Source organism: Mercenaria mercenaria, chromosome 14 (genome assembly GCF_021730395.1).
Source record: "Mercenaria mercenaria strain notata chromosome 14, MADL_Memer_1, whole genome shotgun sequence".
Taxonomy (NCBI): Eukaryota; Metazoa; Mollusca; class Bivalvia; order Venerida; family Veneridae; genus Mercenaria; species Mercenaria mercenaria.
Window position 1 is genome coordinate 33,963,212 of NC_069374.1, and position 17,250 is coordinate 33,980,461.

The following is a 17,250-nucleotide window of genomic DNA, read 5'->3' on the forward strand; positions in this document are numbered from 1 at the left end:
TTTTTTTTTTTTTTTAATTTTTAAAGGGACTTTAAGGAAAGATATTTCTAGTATGATATTTTTGTTTTCTTTTAATATTTTAAAATTTTAAAGACAATTTTGTTTTAAAATAGCCCATAAAAACAAAATTTTGCGTGCCAATGAATGAATTATAGTAAACATATTTTAAAAAATGCCAAATCTTAAGGGTTTTTTCTACTGAACCTGAGAGGGTTTAAAACCCCATTTCAACGTGCATTTTTTCTTTGCAAATTTTGACATTAGGGTTTTAAACAAACTGTTGGGAAAAAAAGTGTGTTTAAGGTTTTCCCAGAAGTTCGAAAATTCGACATTGAACATTGGGTTTAAAGAATGACAATGGACATTTAAACCGGGGAAAATTGGCCCCAGAAGTTAAACATTTGACTTAGACAAATTTGATTTCAGAACAAAAATTGGGGAATTTGAACTCAGAACGACCCTTGGGGCATTGGGAAACCCGAACGAAAGTTGGACATTCGAAAACCCCGGAAAGGGCATTTTGGGCATTCAAACCAAAAAGACAAAAAGGGCATTCAAACCCCAAAAGACATTGGGACTTTTGAAACCAGAAAAGACATTGGACATTCGAATCCAAAAAGACATTGGAAAATTTGAAACCTTAAAATGACCGGACATTCGATTCAAAAACGACCAAAGGGCATTTTGAAAACCCAGAACGACATTGGGCATTCGAAAAACAAAAGGACATTGGGGCATTCGAAACCAAAGACATTTGGGCATTCAAAAACAGAACGACATTTGGGTATTTGAAAACCAGAACGACATTTTGGGCATTTCCCTCCAAAAAGCATTGAACATTCGATACCAGAACACATTGGACACTGATTTCAAACGCATTGGAAATTCGAATCTAAACACATTGGACGTTTGAACCCAAAACGACATTGGGGCTTCGCTTCCCGAACGCCCTTGGAAAATTCGATTTCAAACGGGCCTTGGAAAATTCGAAACCAGAACGACATTGGAAAATTTTGATTTTTTAATGGGCATCGGGGAAATTTGAACCTAAACAAATTTGGGAAAATTTTAACCCAGAACGACAATTTGGAAAATTCGAACCCGAACCCAATTGGACATTCGATACCAAAAAGACATTGGGCATTCGGGCCTAGAACAAATTTTGGGCATTCAAAAACCCAAACAAAATTGGGAAAATTTGAACCTAGGGCAAAATTTGGGCATTAGAAACCAAACGAAAATTTTACATTCGAACCCCAAAACCCGGCCCTTGGAAATTTGAAAACCCGAACGAAAAGGACATTTGAACCCCGAACGGGAAAGGGCCCTTCGATTTCCAGAACAACATTTGGGCATTCGGGGTACCAAAGACTTTTACATTCGTTTTTATAAAAAACTTAGACATTCGAAACCCAGAACGACATTGGGGCATCGATAAAAGAACCCAAAATTGGATATTCGAAAACCAAAACGACATTGGGCATTCGATACCAAAAGACAAAGGACATTCGATACCATAACAAATTGACATTCGAACCTAGAAAAGAATTGGACCTTCGAACCCCCGAAAAGACATTGGGGAATTTGAACCAGGAACGACATTGGACATTCGTCCCAAAAATACATTCACATTTGATTTCCAAAACGACATTGGACATTCGATTTCTAACACCAAAAAATTGGGCATTCGATTTCAGAACGACATTGGGGGCATTAAACCAAAAACAACATTGGACATTTTGAACCCCAAAAGGGATTTGGGCATTCGAAACCAGAACGCCCTAGGACCTTTTTAACCCAAACGGCATTGGACCCTTCGATACCAGAACAACATTGGACATTCGTTTTTAGCACGCATTGGACATTTTCCCCCATTTCATAACAAAATTAGACATTCGAACCCAGAAGACATTGGCAAAAAGATACCCAAAAAGACATTGGAATTCAATTTAAAAAGACATTGGACATTCGAAACCAGGAAAGGGCATTGGCATTCGATACCATAACGACATTAGACATTCGAAACCCAGAACGGGAAATTTGGGCATTTTAACCCAGAAAAGACATTGGGCTTTTGAACCCAAAAACGGGCATTGACATTCATACAAGAAAAGGGCTTTGAAAATTCCCATACCAAAAAAGGGCATTGGACCTTCGAAACAAAAAAAACAATATTTTGGGCATTCGATTTAGAACGACATTGGACATTAGAACCTAGAACAACATTGGACATTCGAAAAACCCAAAAAGGGCATTGGACATTGAACCTTTGAACAAAATTGGGGCATTTTTAAACCAAAACGACCCTTGCACATTTTGAAACCAAAACGACAATTTGGAAAATTCGAACTGTTTTAACTTTTGTTGAATCGTCTGTTTACCCTTTTAAAAAGTGACGTCACTATAAAATGTTACAGGGAGGCAATCTTTCATGAATTTTTGGGTGAAAACTTGAACATTATTTGCCCCCATATGACATTCAAAATATCAGCGCGGTCACAGGGCCTGACAGGCACTTTTGCTCGGGCACGTCAAAAAATTTTAAAATGTGTTTGATATTTATAATACTCCCTTTTTTGGGTAATGGGATTTTATCATTGTAGAAAAAAAGTGGGTATAATAAAAAACATTCGAACCCAGGGCGACATTGGACATTCGAAACCAAACAACAATTGGGCATTCAAACCCCGAAAAGATATTTGGCATTCGAAACCCCAAAAAAACCCTTGGACATTCGGGTCCAAAAAGACATTGGGCAAATTTTTACAAGAATGACATTGGACATTCGATTTTAAACGCATTTGGGCATTCGAACCTAGAACACATTTGGGCCTTCGAAAACAAAAGGACATTGGGCATTCGAAACCCGAACGAGTTTGGGCATTCAAAACCCAAAAGACTTGGATATTTTATTTCCCGAAAAAAGACTTTGGACATTCCAAAAAAAAACGACAATTTAACATTCATACCAAAAGACACTGGGGCATTTTAAAATTTTTGAACGAAAATTGGATTTTTCGAATTTTGAACGACATTGGACGTTTTTAAACCCAAAACGACATTGGCATTCGAAACCAGAACGACATTGGGGAAAAACGAACCCAACCCACATTGTTAAACGAACCCGAACGACATTTGGGTAATCAATTTCAGAACGACATCGGGCATTTGATACCCGAACACATTGGACATTCGTACCAGAACCATTGGGTATTCATCCCAGAAAAAACATGGGGCATTTGTTTTTATTTAAAGACATTTTGAAAATTCGGACCTAGCACGACATTGGACATTCGAACCAGAACGACATTGGGTATTCGAAACCCAAAAAGACATTGGGCTTCGATACCAAACGACATTGGACAATTTGATACCAGAACGACATTGGACATTCGAACCTGAAAAAACCCTTGGACAATTTGAAACCAAAAAGCATTGGGCATTCGAAAACCCAGAAAAACATTTTGGGCATTCCGGGAAAACCCAAAACCATTTGGGCATTCGGATCCAAAAAAACATTTGACTTTTGAAACCAGAACGACATTGGACATTTGAACCAAAAACGACATTGGACATTGATTAAACCCGGGAAAAACATTGGACAAATTTGATTTCATAAACATTAAAACTTCGAACCAAAAACGGGCATGGACCCCTTTGTTAAAGAAAGACATTGGATATTCGAATTTCCCAAAAAGACATTGGGCTTTTTATACCCCGAACGGGGATTGGGCATTTTGTACCATAACGGGCATTTAAAATTTTTGGGGGCCTATAACGACATTTTGGGCATTCGAAAAAACCCGAACGACATTGGACAATTTGAAACCCCCAAAGACATTGGGCATTTATACAAAATGACCTTCGACATTCGATACCAAAACAAAATTGGACATTCGAAAACTGAACGACATTGGGGCATTTTGAATTTTAGAAAAAAAATTGGACATTTTTAACCAGAACAACATTGGGTTAGAAAACCCAAAAGCATTCGACCCTTTTGAAAACCCGAACGACCCTTGGGCATTTGAAACCAAACGACATTTTGGGCAAATTTGATACCCTAACAACATTGGACATTAGAAACCCAGAACAACATTTGGGCATTTGAAACCCCAAAAAAACATTTTGGGAAATTTGAAAACCCGAAAAGACATTTGGAAAAATTGGGTTTCCCCAAAAAAACAAATTTGGGCATGTTTCCCGAACGACATTGGACTTCCCATACCAGAACGACATTGGACATTCGTTTCCAGAACGACATTTGAACCCCGAACGACATTTAACATTCCATTTCAGAACGACATTTGGGCATTTTGGGAAAAAAGAACGACATTGGCATTCGGTTTTTAGAACGACCCTTGGACATTCGAAAAATGAACGACAAATTGGGCATTCGAACCCAAAAAGAAAATTGGACCCCTTTAAACCCGGAACGACATTGGACATTCAAAAAATGGGGAACCACATTGGGGCTTTGAATCCCAAAAAAACGAATTGGGCCCTTCTTTTTTCAGAACGACTTGACCATTCGGGAAATGAAAAGACATTGGATTTCGAAACCAAAACGACATTGGGGCATACTTTTCAAAAAGGGGCAATTTAAAATTTGAACCCAAAAAGACATTTTGGAAAATTCGAACCCAAACGACGTTGGACATTCGAAACCAAAACTACTTTTGCATTTCCCTTTGGGAACGATCCGAAAGTCTGCGAGCCCCCTTGAAAAGGGGTCACAGACCGTTTAAAATGGTTTAAAAGAAACAGGAACCAAATTGGTTAGTGGGTTTTTTCTCCCGCCCGGTTCTTGAAAGTCGCGATTCGTCCCGAAAGTGTTTTCCCAAGAGCATTCTAAAGGGTTTTAAAGGACACGTGGGGCTGGGTCGGTGTTTTCTACCTTGGGACGATTTTCCGAAAGTCTGCGAGTCATCCTGAAATTTTCGAAAACCGTCCTAATGGTTTGAAGGGACACATGGGGTTACTGGGTCGGTTTTTTTCTACCCTTTGGGATCGATTCCTGGGAAAATCTGCAAATCGTCCCGGAAAGTGTCGCCCGACCCTTCTAAAAGATTGAAAAAGAAACCTGGCTATTGTGACGAAAGTTTTCCCCCCTTGGACCGTTTCCAGAAAGTTGCTAAAAGTTCACAGACCGTTTATAAAGGGTTTAATTGGAAAACAGAGGCCCGCTGGGACGAGTTTTCTTCCCCTTTGGGAAACCCCCTTCCTTAAAAAACTGCGAGTGTTCCTAAAAGGGGTTTTCAGACCGTTTTTAAAGATTTAAAAAAAGAAACAAAACTACTTGGTTAGTGTTACCTCTTTGGGACCGATTCTTGAAAGTCGCGAAATCCTCCCAAAAAATTCACAGACCGTTCTTAATGGGTTGAAATGAAAACAGAGCTACTGGGGGGGTATTATCTCCCTTTGCACCCGGGTTTCCCAGAGGTCTGCGATATTCCTGAAAGTGTCGCAGACCGTTTTAAAAAATTTAAAAAAGAAACTTTAAAAACTTTGGGTTTAAAAATTTTCTTTCTTTGGGAAACCCATTCCTGAAGGGCATTGCATGTGGTCCAAAAAGTGAAGGTTGCAGCTACAGAAATGTGGAAAATTTTGGGCACTAGGTCAAAACCAAGGTCAAAGTTCATTTTGGTAAAAAAAAAAAACTCTGCATGTGGGCCCCAAATTTTTTTAAATCGTAGCTTGAGATATGTGAAAAATAGGTCATTAGGTCAAATCAAGGTCAAAATTTTAATTTTGGGAAAATAAAACATGTATGTGGTCCAAACTAAAAAATTTAAAAATAGGTCACCCGGTCAATTTTCAAGGGCAATTTTTATTTTTGGTACCTAACTTATGCATTGGGGGTCCAAAAACTGAAGGCTGTAGCTACAGGAATGTGAAAGAGTAGGGTTTAATAGGTCAAGATCAAGATCAACTCTTTTCAAATTTTTTTATCTAACCCCTCAAAAACCAAACATTGAATGTTTTAGGTTATGACAAGAAGAATTTCAAAATTTTTCCCATTTTTAAATCTATTAAAATTAAAACCCTGTGAAACCCCCGGGGGGGGACCATATTTGACTCTAGGGGGAAATTTTAAATTTGGGGCAATCTTTGGGAATGCCGCTAATGATTGGCCCCCCCCCTACCAATATCAAAGCCCTAAAGCCCCCTTTTTTTTTTGGGCATGAAAATGTTTAAAATTTTTTCCCTCTATAAAAACTACATAGATTATAAAAATAAACAAAAGGGGCCAAAAACTCAAATCAAAAATTGTTGAATCAGTTTGATTTTCAGTCGGGGGGGGTAGGGGGGGGGGGGGGGCACAAAATAGGGGACCAATACATCCATTTGATAAAGTTTGGGGCAAAATCCCCCTAGGAAGTTTTTGAGGAGTGCGATAAAGGAAAAAAATTGTTTTAAAGGGCAGAAGGGCGGACGGAATACAAAGGCGCAGAGTGATTTGAAAAAACCATCGATGATGGTGGGCAAAAAACCTTTTCCCCTAAAAAACAGTTAAAAATGTTTTTTTTAAGTTGACCTAAAGGGCTTAAATTTTAAAAACTCAGAAAAAAACAAAATTTTTTAACTGACGGTAAAAACTGGGGAATCGTTTTTTGAAGATCATGGAAACATGGCTCTTTGTGTGTTAAAAAAGGTTTTTTATGACCTAGTTTTAAACCCCCCCAAGGGAAAAAAAATTTAAAAAATTTTAAAAAAAAAATTTTTTATAGTTTTATGAAGACAAGTCAAAAAAGTTTTCTATATTAAACTTGAAAAAAGCTAAACTTTTACTTTGATTTGACCTTGTTACCTATTTTAAGATGTCCGTAACAAAATTTTTTAAAATTTTAAACTCATAAAAACAGGGAAATTTTTGAAAAGTTTTATGAAAATCAAAATGAAAATGTGGCATTGAGTAACAAGGTTTTTTCTATGATTTCTGGGAAAAATAGTAGATCAAATGGTGGCATTTCTACTGACCTAATTTATGAAAACATGTAGGCGTGAGTAAAATTGCCGTGTCTGGGGTTTGGGGACCTGTGGAGTTTTTCCCCTTTTTCTATTTTATTGAAAATATTCCTGTTTTTGTTTTTTTCTTTTTAGAATCAGGTAAAAACATCTTCACAGGAAAGTATGTCTAATTGTGCCCCCATTTTGTTATATTAGAATTTTTCGGAATTTTGTTTGGGGACGGGGGGGGTTTTTTTAGAAGTTTCTTTTTGAAGTTAATATCTATTTTGGGTTTTTAAAACTCAAAAAAAAAATTTCACGGGAAAAAAAGCATACTCAAAAACGTTTATAATTTTTTTAAAATTTTTAAAAACAGAAGGGAAAAAAACTTTTTCCCTTAATGTCAAGCGTACTAATTTTGGGTTTGAAAAGCGCTACTTTACTAGTAAGAGTTCGCCCCGGCTTCAATAAAGTCGTAATAAACAGGGGGGGCCCAAAAAAAGAGTTTAAGAAAACATAAATTTAAATTTTTGCCAACGTTTTGTAGGAGAAAAGCGCGCCCTTTCTGTCTTTGACCCCTCTTTTTCCTTTGGAAAACCCCTTTTTTTAAAGGGAAAAAAAATTGGGCAAAAAGGGTACCCAACGTGGCATTTTTTTCCCTTTATACGATTAAAAAAAAAGCGATCTTAAAATTTCTATCCAGAAAAATTTGCTGTACATGGCAGATTCAAAAAAAATAACAGCTGTATTTTTGAGACCCTGTTTTGTTTTTACCCCCGTTTAAAAGTCAACGTATTCCTTTTCATTTTCCCTTTCCCTTTCCCTTTTCCGCTGTAGTTTCAAAAAAAAAAGTATTTTTGTTTTTTTTTTTTTTCAGCTTTAAAACTGGTCCAAATTTTTGTACACCCGAAATTTCATAGGGGGGCGAAAAAAAATAAAATTAGAATTCTTTCAGAATTTTTTCCCGTAAAATTTGGGAAATATAAAAGAAAATCTTTTCCTTTTTAATTTTTTTTTTTTTGAAAGAAGCAAATATTTTGGAAAATTTTTGTTTAAAAACCTTTAAGATCTGTTTTTTTTTTTCGTGGAATGGAAAAAAAACCCAAAAAACGTTTGGGCTACATGCAAAAAAAACACAGAGGGAAAGTCCCTTTTTAAATTTGCCCTTTTAAATACTACAGTAAAAAGTGTATTGGCAAAAAACACTTGGAAAAATTTAACAAAAAGGGTATTTTTTCATTTTAATTATTGGGAAAAATTTACCCAAAAAACAAATATAAATATAAATAGAAAATTTTTTAAGCGGCTAAAATGTTTTTAACGTCATGACAAAAACGATTTTCGGACCCCTTCTGTCAACGGGCCAAAAATTTCCCCGGGGTACACCATACTTTGCCTTGAACCCGAACTCAAAAACTCCGAGCGGGCGGTTTTCATTTATATTTTAGTTTAGAAAAGTCCAATCCACCCGGGTGGTAAAATTTTTTCGCGTAAAAAACCCCTGTTAATTTTTGTTGAGATCCCGGGCTTGGGGAAACCCCTGAAAAAAACAGGGCCCTTCCTTTCGAAAGCCATGCACCCCCCCCAACCAAAAAAAAAAAACCGGAAATTACCACAACGTTTATCACACGTCTAAGGGGGAGATCATGACCCGGATTATAAAATTGCTGAAAAACAACTTTCGGGTTTTTAAATTTTTCCCTTTCCCCCTTAATATCATTTCTTTTAACACAAAGAAAAGGCGCTCTTGAATTTGACCTCGCAAAATTGAATAGCTTTTAATTATGAAATTGGGTATCAACTACTTTCGAAACCCCTTTTAACCTAAAAATTCCCCGACCAAAATCTCCCCCCCTGACGTGGGAAAACAGAATTTTCGCGTCCCCTTTTTTTTTTTTTTTTTTTTTTTTTTTTTATCCCCTAAAAATAACTTCGCAGTTCGCAAGTATTCTAGTCTGACTTTTAAAATTGTTCTTATCCTGTCCTCACTATTTTTGAAATATTTCCAGGACTGGAAAAATCCATGAATAGTCATATTTAGAACGGTGTCCGTTTCATTACTGTTAAAACAGTCGTGAAAGATTCCAGGAAACTTTGGTGCACATGTTGTCGAGTTTTTTAATTTCACCCCAGATACATTTGGCAAATCAAAATATTTCAGTAAAGGAAATGAATGCTTAAATATTAGAATAAGGTCATAATCAAAAGCTATTCCAAATAAAGCAGCGATTTGAAATAGTTGATTACCAGTCCTTCCGCCCGGTGAATTTAACGCAATAAACCGCTGACAAGAATTGTTTCGATATTTCGGCGTACTGTTTGCGACAGTTTTGATAATACGTTCATTTGAAATAAATTCCCTAAACTCATTTTTATCCCATAGAATCTTATTGCACTTTTTGCTTTTACTATAATCTGCTGTATATTTAAGTGCATCTCATTTCCATGTATAAATAACTACAAAACTAATCAATGTTGAAAAAATATTGAAGTATAAGTTTTCGAAATTTTCCCCATTAATGACATAATTCCGTATGACAGACAGTGAAGATATGGTTTCGCTCAAAAATATAAAAAAAAATAAAGCATTGTCAGTCAACAAAAGTATTTTTATTAAAAGATGAAATCACCAATCTACAGTAGAGATGAAATACGTAAGACTTGCAGTTGCAGCTGATGCTGACGTTACTGGAGAGGAATGTGGAGATGGTACAAAAGGTCGTTTTTCAATGGGTCATCCTGTAAATTATTTTGAATGAGATTATTTCGATCGTTGGAGAGCGTCTGCTTATTGTTTTCTTTTTTTTTTTTCATAAATTTAAAAAAGAGATAAACATTCCGACAAAATTTTATGAAGATCAAGATAACCAAGTCAAAAATGTTGCCTCTAGAGTTATAGCAGGGCTACAGCAAGAGGTCACTTCTCCTACGAGCGGATTTAGAGAGGTTGGGAGACTTTATGGAGAAGAAGATAGTATCTGCATCAAATTTATTATATCTAACTCAACATAAAACACCAGACTGCTAGTAAGCTTGTGTATTAATTCGAAAAAATAGTTATAATTTTCTTTTTTAAGGATAAAAACCACTGATTTGACAATTCTCGGGCGAATATCCCAAATTTTTGGATGAAAGATTAATAGAACCAATATTTGAAAGTAGAAATAAACTACAGGGGAAATACATTGATTAAAATAACTGCAATTGAGATACAATACATGAAAACATTTTACTTAAAACCCGAAATGATCACCTCAAAAATTCGCAGTCTTTCGATAAATAGTGTTATTCACGATAATGGGTTTCAATAAATGAAAATTCTGAATCGTTCGTTTTCATGTGCACTGGCCCAACTATCCTCGTTAAATAAATAGGCATGCATAGAACAAAATGTACCACTGGAAACGCTTATATCCTTCTGTACCGAGGACAGCCGTTTTCTGTTTTCGGATAGTTTCCATGGAAAAAAAAAACACGGACATGGAACTAGGACAACAATCTTGCGTTCTCATTCATCACAGTTTCTACAACATAATTATGCCCCTTTCTCAATATTTCAAGCATTCTCATTGACTTGACTCAGTGTCACTTTCTGGTACTTGGTCAATATTTCATTTTGCTGGAACTCAGAAAAAAAGTGAATGACGATAAAACAAAAAAGTAAATACCGGTATTAAAAGTTATTTCAAAGGCATCTTATTTTGTAAACATACATGATACATCATTGATCGCGATCATTTTGAAAAGGACAAGTATATGTGCGCTGGGGAAAATATTTCATGATGGACCTGTGAATTCTTTACTTGTGGGTGAAACAGGTCTCATAAGCGTAAATACGACTAGCTTCTACTGATTATAAAACATACCGTACGATTTGTTGTGAATTAACTGTTGTTGTACTTTTAGTAGTTCAACCGCCACCCTTGTTTAAGAGCAACATTTAAAAAACACGTTTTTTTCATCCTCAAGTAATAAGTAAGTAGACTCGCCCAGTTTAATCAATCCAGACGCATACATAGAGCGCTTACTTCACCCGATTTACATTCGGAACATTTTCACGCGTTTCGGGCTTTATCGTATGTTTAACATGGGATTTTTGAACCGTCCAAAGATGTTGGAAATGTTTGTCTCATTGTTTATTTTTTTTTTAATAAAAATGTTACTGTTTTCATTTTCTACCACTTTTTTCCACCCTTGCCTGAAAAAACAGTAATGAGTTTGTACACTGTTCAGACAATAGTGCTCTGTTGAAATTTAACCAAACACAAGTTTACCTGCATAAACAGAAAGCATGATATGTCACCATGCGCGGATCCAGAGTGGGGGGGGGGACCGGGGGTCCGGACCCCCTCTAGAAAATCTTTCAAAAAAGGAAAGAAGACAAGAAGGAAAGAAAATGTTTTGCGAAAAAGGCAACATTAGGACCGCATGTAAAGTATATGCGGCTGCTGCTACATACGACCCCGACATAATTCATATTATTTATCTAAAAGAAACTAAGAATTTTACCTTCAAGAAAGCTTGATTTTGTCATTTTCCCAAATTTAACAGGTTAGTCCATAAAACTGTCCCAGAATGCAAAAAATGAAGTGCTAAATTTCAAAATTTCCAGGGTGGGAGAGGGGGGGGGGGGGCAGGGGATCGGACCCCCTCTGAGAAAATTGGCTGTGTCCGTGCATGGTCACTATACCTGTCCAGTACTGGACATTATGGTAAACGCTTCTTTCCTGCACAAATGACAATTTCGCAACTTCTGTCCGGTTTGTACAAATTTCTGGCCGCGATAAACCATTTGACTTGTTACACGTACTTGTATTGATGTACTTCTTTTACACTATGTAATAGCTTTTCTTCGATAGTTCATTTCTGGTTCAATAAAAGCTAAAAACACCTGCACATGAAACCCTACACATCCAAGTGACCTACTTTTTCCTCCCACGTGAACGTCATGAAAATCATTTTAATAATGCTGATATAATTCTGCTATTCTTCAGACGACTGGTGAACAATTTAGGTCTTCCCAGAATTAAAGTGTTTTTACAACTTTGTCTGCAAACTTATTCAGTTAGTCTCTTTCCAGTGTAGGTTTAAAGCAGCATGCCTCCAGATTTGGCTAAAAAATAATTTTTCTTTCAAATTGAATTTTGGTCATATTATGAACATCAGAATATGAATTTTTGTTTCTTAAATATTTTAAAAGTTCCAAATCAAGAAAAAAAAGATGACCGCGTCGGGAATCGAACCCCGGACCGCCGCGGCAATAAAGACATTTTCCCGTCGTCGTAACCAATAGCGCTATAGCTGAAGTAGTGAATATGCCTTCAAAATGTAGATATTTATAATCGAGACAATTTACATGGCGTAAAAGCGTGACAAACGCTTTTCGATTTTCATCGTAAAAAGTAGTAAAAACAGCAAATTCTCATGTGTTTCCATAACAAAAAGTTTGTCAGTAATCAAGTTTTAAAGCCTTCTTAAGAAATATAGCATTTATTTCAAGATATCTAAAAAAATATTTTTTGTTGTTGTCGAACGATCTGGAGGCATGCTGCTTTTACAAGAACTATCTTTATAAAAGACAGTAGGTACATTTTTGATCAATCCATAAAACAAGAAGTTCAGTGTATTCTATCATAACATTGCATACCTAGCACTGTCAGGTAATGTACTATCATGTGTATTATTTAATTGGCACAAAAGATATCTCAAAGGAAACCAGTTTCCAGATGAGAAAGTATAATTAACTTTACTTTTCGAAAATATTTTTATTATTCTTATTTAATTTATCTTATTTTATTAAGAATTTGAACAAAGTAGGGTGTGTGTGGGGGGTGGGGGTGGTCTCGAGTGGTTAAGGTCCCTGACGTTAAATCACTTGCCCCTCATCGATGTGGGTTCGAGCCTCACTCGGTGGGTTGAATTCTTCATGTGAGGAAGCTATCCAGCTGGCTCACTGAAGGTCAATGGTTCAACCCAGGTGCCCGCTCGTGATGAAATAATGCACGGAGGGGCACATGGGGTCTTCCTGCGACTTTAAACCCAACAAAAATAAATAAAACTAGAATGTGTCTGTAGGACACAGGGTATGCCTCCACTGGTACATTTGTCACAAATAAGGGGAAATAATTTATATGTTTGCAGCCTTAATGGGGTATAGCCTCAACAAATATTTTATGAAAAGGATTTATTATTCTCGGCCAAATAGGTCTTGAGCTATGAGCATCACAAACAAAAAATCCACTATTTTGGATATTTCAAGGGCCATAACTCTGTAATAAGCATTTAAATTCTCAAGAAGAAAGCCAAGTGTGCAAGGTCACATCATGATAAAGACTCAAGCAAGGTTTCATAAATTTGCATCAAATACTTTTTGAGCTAGGCACATAATTGTGTGAAAATGTGCATTTTTTGCTATTTCAGGGGCCATAACTTTAAAAATAGGGGGTGGAGCCAGCCAAAAAATAAGAGGTGTGCAAGTTTATATCATGAAAAAGAGTCATGCAAGTTTCCATCCATTTATACCAAAATACATTTTGAGCTAGGTGCGTCACAAGGTGAAAATGTGCATTTTTTACTATTTCAGGGGCCATATCTCTGAAAATAGGGGGCGGAGGCAGACAAAAAATAGGACATGCGCAAGTTCATATCATGATAAAGACTCATGCAATGTTTAATCAATTTATGTATAATACTAATTAAGTTAGGCGCGTCACAAGGGGAAAATGTGCATTTTCGACTATTTCAGGTGCCATAACTCTGCAAATAGGGGGCGGACCCAGATGAAAAATAAGAGGTGCGCAAGTTCATATCATGAAAATGACTCATGCAAGATTTAATAAATTTATATTAAATACTTTTTGAGCTAGGTGCGTCACAACAAAGAAGTATAAAATACACAGAATGGCAACTGGCTGTAATCTTACGTGATCTCGTGTCAGAGCGTGAATCGGCGTTATCTCAGTAAAAACAAACATCGGCGAGCATGGAAGTACAATTTGTACCTTTAAAACTACATCTAAAATACATGTTGGCTTCTAAAACAGCATTAGTTTAATGTGAAATAGTCTTAAGACACAAAGTACACGTTTCTTGCCATCAAAAAAAGCGTGGTCAAACGGTGATCATTAATTTACCGTTGAATAATATAATAATTGCTTTCGCATACAAAATGGCGCGTGGAGAAAGTGTCACTTCCGGTAAACGAGATCTCATTCAGTTATTACGGGATGTGAGCGAGATTTGCTCTAAATGCCTTTCTAGTTGCCGATCTATTTATTTTTATAGCTCTTTGGTCACAAGGTGAAAATGTGCATTTTGATTATTTCAAGGGTCATAACTCTGGAAATAGGGGGCGGACCCAGATGAAAAATAGGAGTTGCGCAAGTTCATATCATGATAAAGACTCATCAATTTATATCAAACACTTTTTGAGCTAGGCGCGTCACGAACTTCGGACGGACGGACGCACGGACAAGGCCAAATCTATATGCCCCCACCACTCATGGGGGGCACAAAAATGAAGAAAGTAATATTACGACGAATACAGTAGTGTCGTGTGCACGATTACAGTAGTGTCTTGTGCAATCAATAATAGCAATGTTACAGTGTTTTATAGATAGAAACAACGTTATTGCACTACACAAAGGCGTTATCAGGTTTGAGTTGCATAATATAAACAAGAGGGCCATGATGGCCCTATATCGCTCACCTGAGTTTAATTGCTTGCTTGAACAAATTTCTTTGCTAAAGCTTCAAAAACAAAAAACAAGAGGGCCAAGATGTCCCTATATCGCTCACCTGAGTCGAGTTGCTTGCTTGAACAAATTTCTTAGCTAAAGCCTTGAAAACAAGACAATTAGGAGAGTAGGTCAAGATGTTTTAAATTTCCGCTATATACATATAAGGAAAAGTGACCATGCCTCCTGGCAGCCATATTTTTTGACGAATCGGAATAATTTGAATAATCTTGGTAGAGGGTCATACAACGACCATTTGTGTACAATTATTCTAAAATCGGGCTAGCACTTTCACACAAGAAGATTTTTAAAGTTTCCACTATATACATATTGGGAAAAGTGACCACGACCTTTGGCGGCCATTTTTTTTTTTTTTGACGAATCAAAATAATTTGAACAATCTTGGTAGAGGGTCACACAAGGATCATTTGTGTAAAATTATTCTAAAATCGGGCTATCAGTTTCACACAAAAAGATTTTTAAAGTTTCCATTTTATACATATAGGGAAAAGTGACCACGTCCCTTGGCGGCCATGTTTTTTGACGAATCGGAATAATTTGAACAATCTTGGTAGAGGGTCACACAAGGACCATTTGTGTTAAATTATTTTAAAATCGGGCCAGTAGTTTCACACAAGATTTTTAAATTTTCCACTATATACATATAGGGAAAGTGACCACCCCCTCTGGCGGCCATGTTTTTTGACGAATCGGTAAAATCTGAACAATCTTGGCAGAGGGTGAAATAAGGACCATTTGTGTGAAATTATTTCAAAATCGGACCAGTGGTTAGGAGGAGATGTCGTTTGAAGATTTTTCTATTTATAGCTCTGGTGGCCCCTATGTGCAACCAATGGAATCATTTGGTAGAGGACCATCCAAGGAACATCCAGGTCAAGTTTCATCAAAATCCATTCAGTGGTTTTGGAGGAGATGTTATTTAAACACAATTGTTGACGACAGACGGACGACTTGACGGACGGACGGACGCCGGACACAGTCTGATAAAAAATAACTCACCATGAGCACTTTGTGCTCAGGTGAGCTAAAAATCAAATGCCTAGGACTTGCAGTTTCAGCAAAAGATTTCTTTCCCTAAATAAATCTATGTGAAACTTGAGACCCCCGGGCGGGGCCTCTTTTCACCCCAGGGGCATAATTTGAACAATCTTGGTAGAGAACAACAATGCAATGCTACATACCAAACATCAAACGCCTAGGTCTTGTGGTTTCAGACAAGAAGATTTTTTTCCTACAAAATTTAAGCCCATGTAAAACTTGAGACCCCCGGGGCGGGGACTCTTTTCACCCCATGGGCATAATTTGAATAATTTTGGTAGGAAACCAAAAGGCAATGCTACATACTAAATATCAAAGGCCAATAGGTCTTTTGGTTTCAGACAAGAAGATTTTTTAATTTTTTTCCTATATATAAACTTGGGACCCCCGGGGTGGGGCCTCTTTTCACCCTAGGGGCATAATTTGAACAATCTTGGTAGAGAACCACCAGGCAATGCTACATACCAAACATCAAAGGCCTATGTCTCGTGGTTTCAGACGAGAAGATTTTTTTTTCCTGTTTACGTCTATGTAAAACTTGAGACCGCCTGGGCGAGGCCTCTTTTCACCCCAGGGGCATATTGTGAACAATCTTTATAGAGGACCTTTAGATGATGTCACATGCCAAATATTGAGGCTCAATGCCTTGTGGTTTCGGACAAGAAGATTTTCAAAGTTTTCCTTACATAAGTCTATGTAAACAATATGACCCCCAGGGAGGGGCCATATTTGACCCTAGGTTAATAATTTGAACAAACATGGTAGAGGACCACTAGATGATGCTACATACCAAATTTTAAAGCCCTATGACCTGTGGTTTTGAACAAGATTTTTTTTAAAAGTTTTTCCTTTCGGTTGCCATGGCAACTAGAGTTCTTCATGGAATTCAATTCCTTGAAAAAAGTTTTAAAGAAGACGATCCAAGGAACAACCCTATGAAGTTTCATCAAAATTGGCCTGATGGTTTAGGATGAGATATTGTTTAAAGGGAAGTGTGGACGGACGGTGAGCGATCACATTAGCTCACATTGAGCCTTTGGCTCAGGTTAGCTAAAAAAAACCAGTTGGGAAGGTCATGGTAAAGATTCTTCAAGATAAGTACTGAAATCTGTTAAAAAAATAATACAAATCTCTTTGCTGTAGCTTCAAAAACAAGAAAGTAACAGTTTTTAAAGGTTTTCCCTATATAAATCTATGTAAACAATATGACCCCCAGGGCGGGCCATATTTGACCCTAGGGGGATAATTTGAACAAACTTAGTAAAGGACAATTAGATGATGCCACATACCAAATATCAAAGCCCTAGCTACTGTGGTTTTGGACAAGAAGATTTTTAAAGTTTTTCCTTCCGGTTGCCATGGCAACCAGAGTTCAGTATGGAATTTTGCAAGGAACATTTCTGTGAAGTTTCATCAAAATTGGACTGGTGGTTTAGGCTGGGACGCCGGACAATCACTGACCACAAAAGCTCACCCTTGAGCACTTCGTGCTCAGATGAGCTAA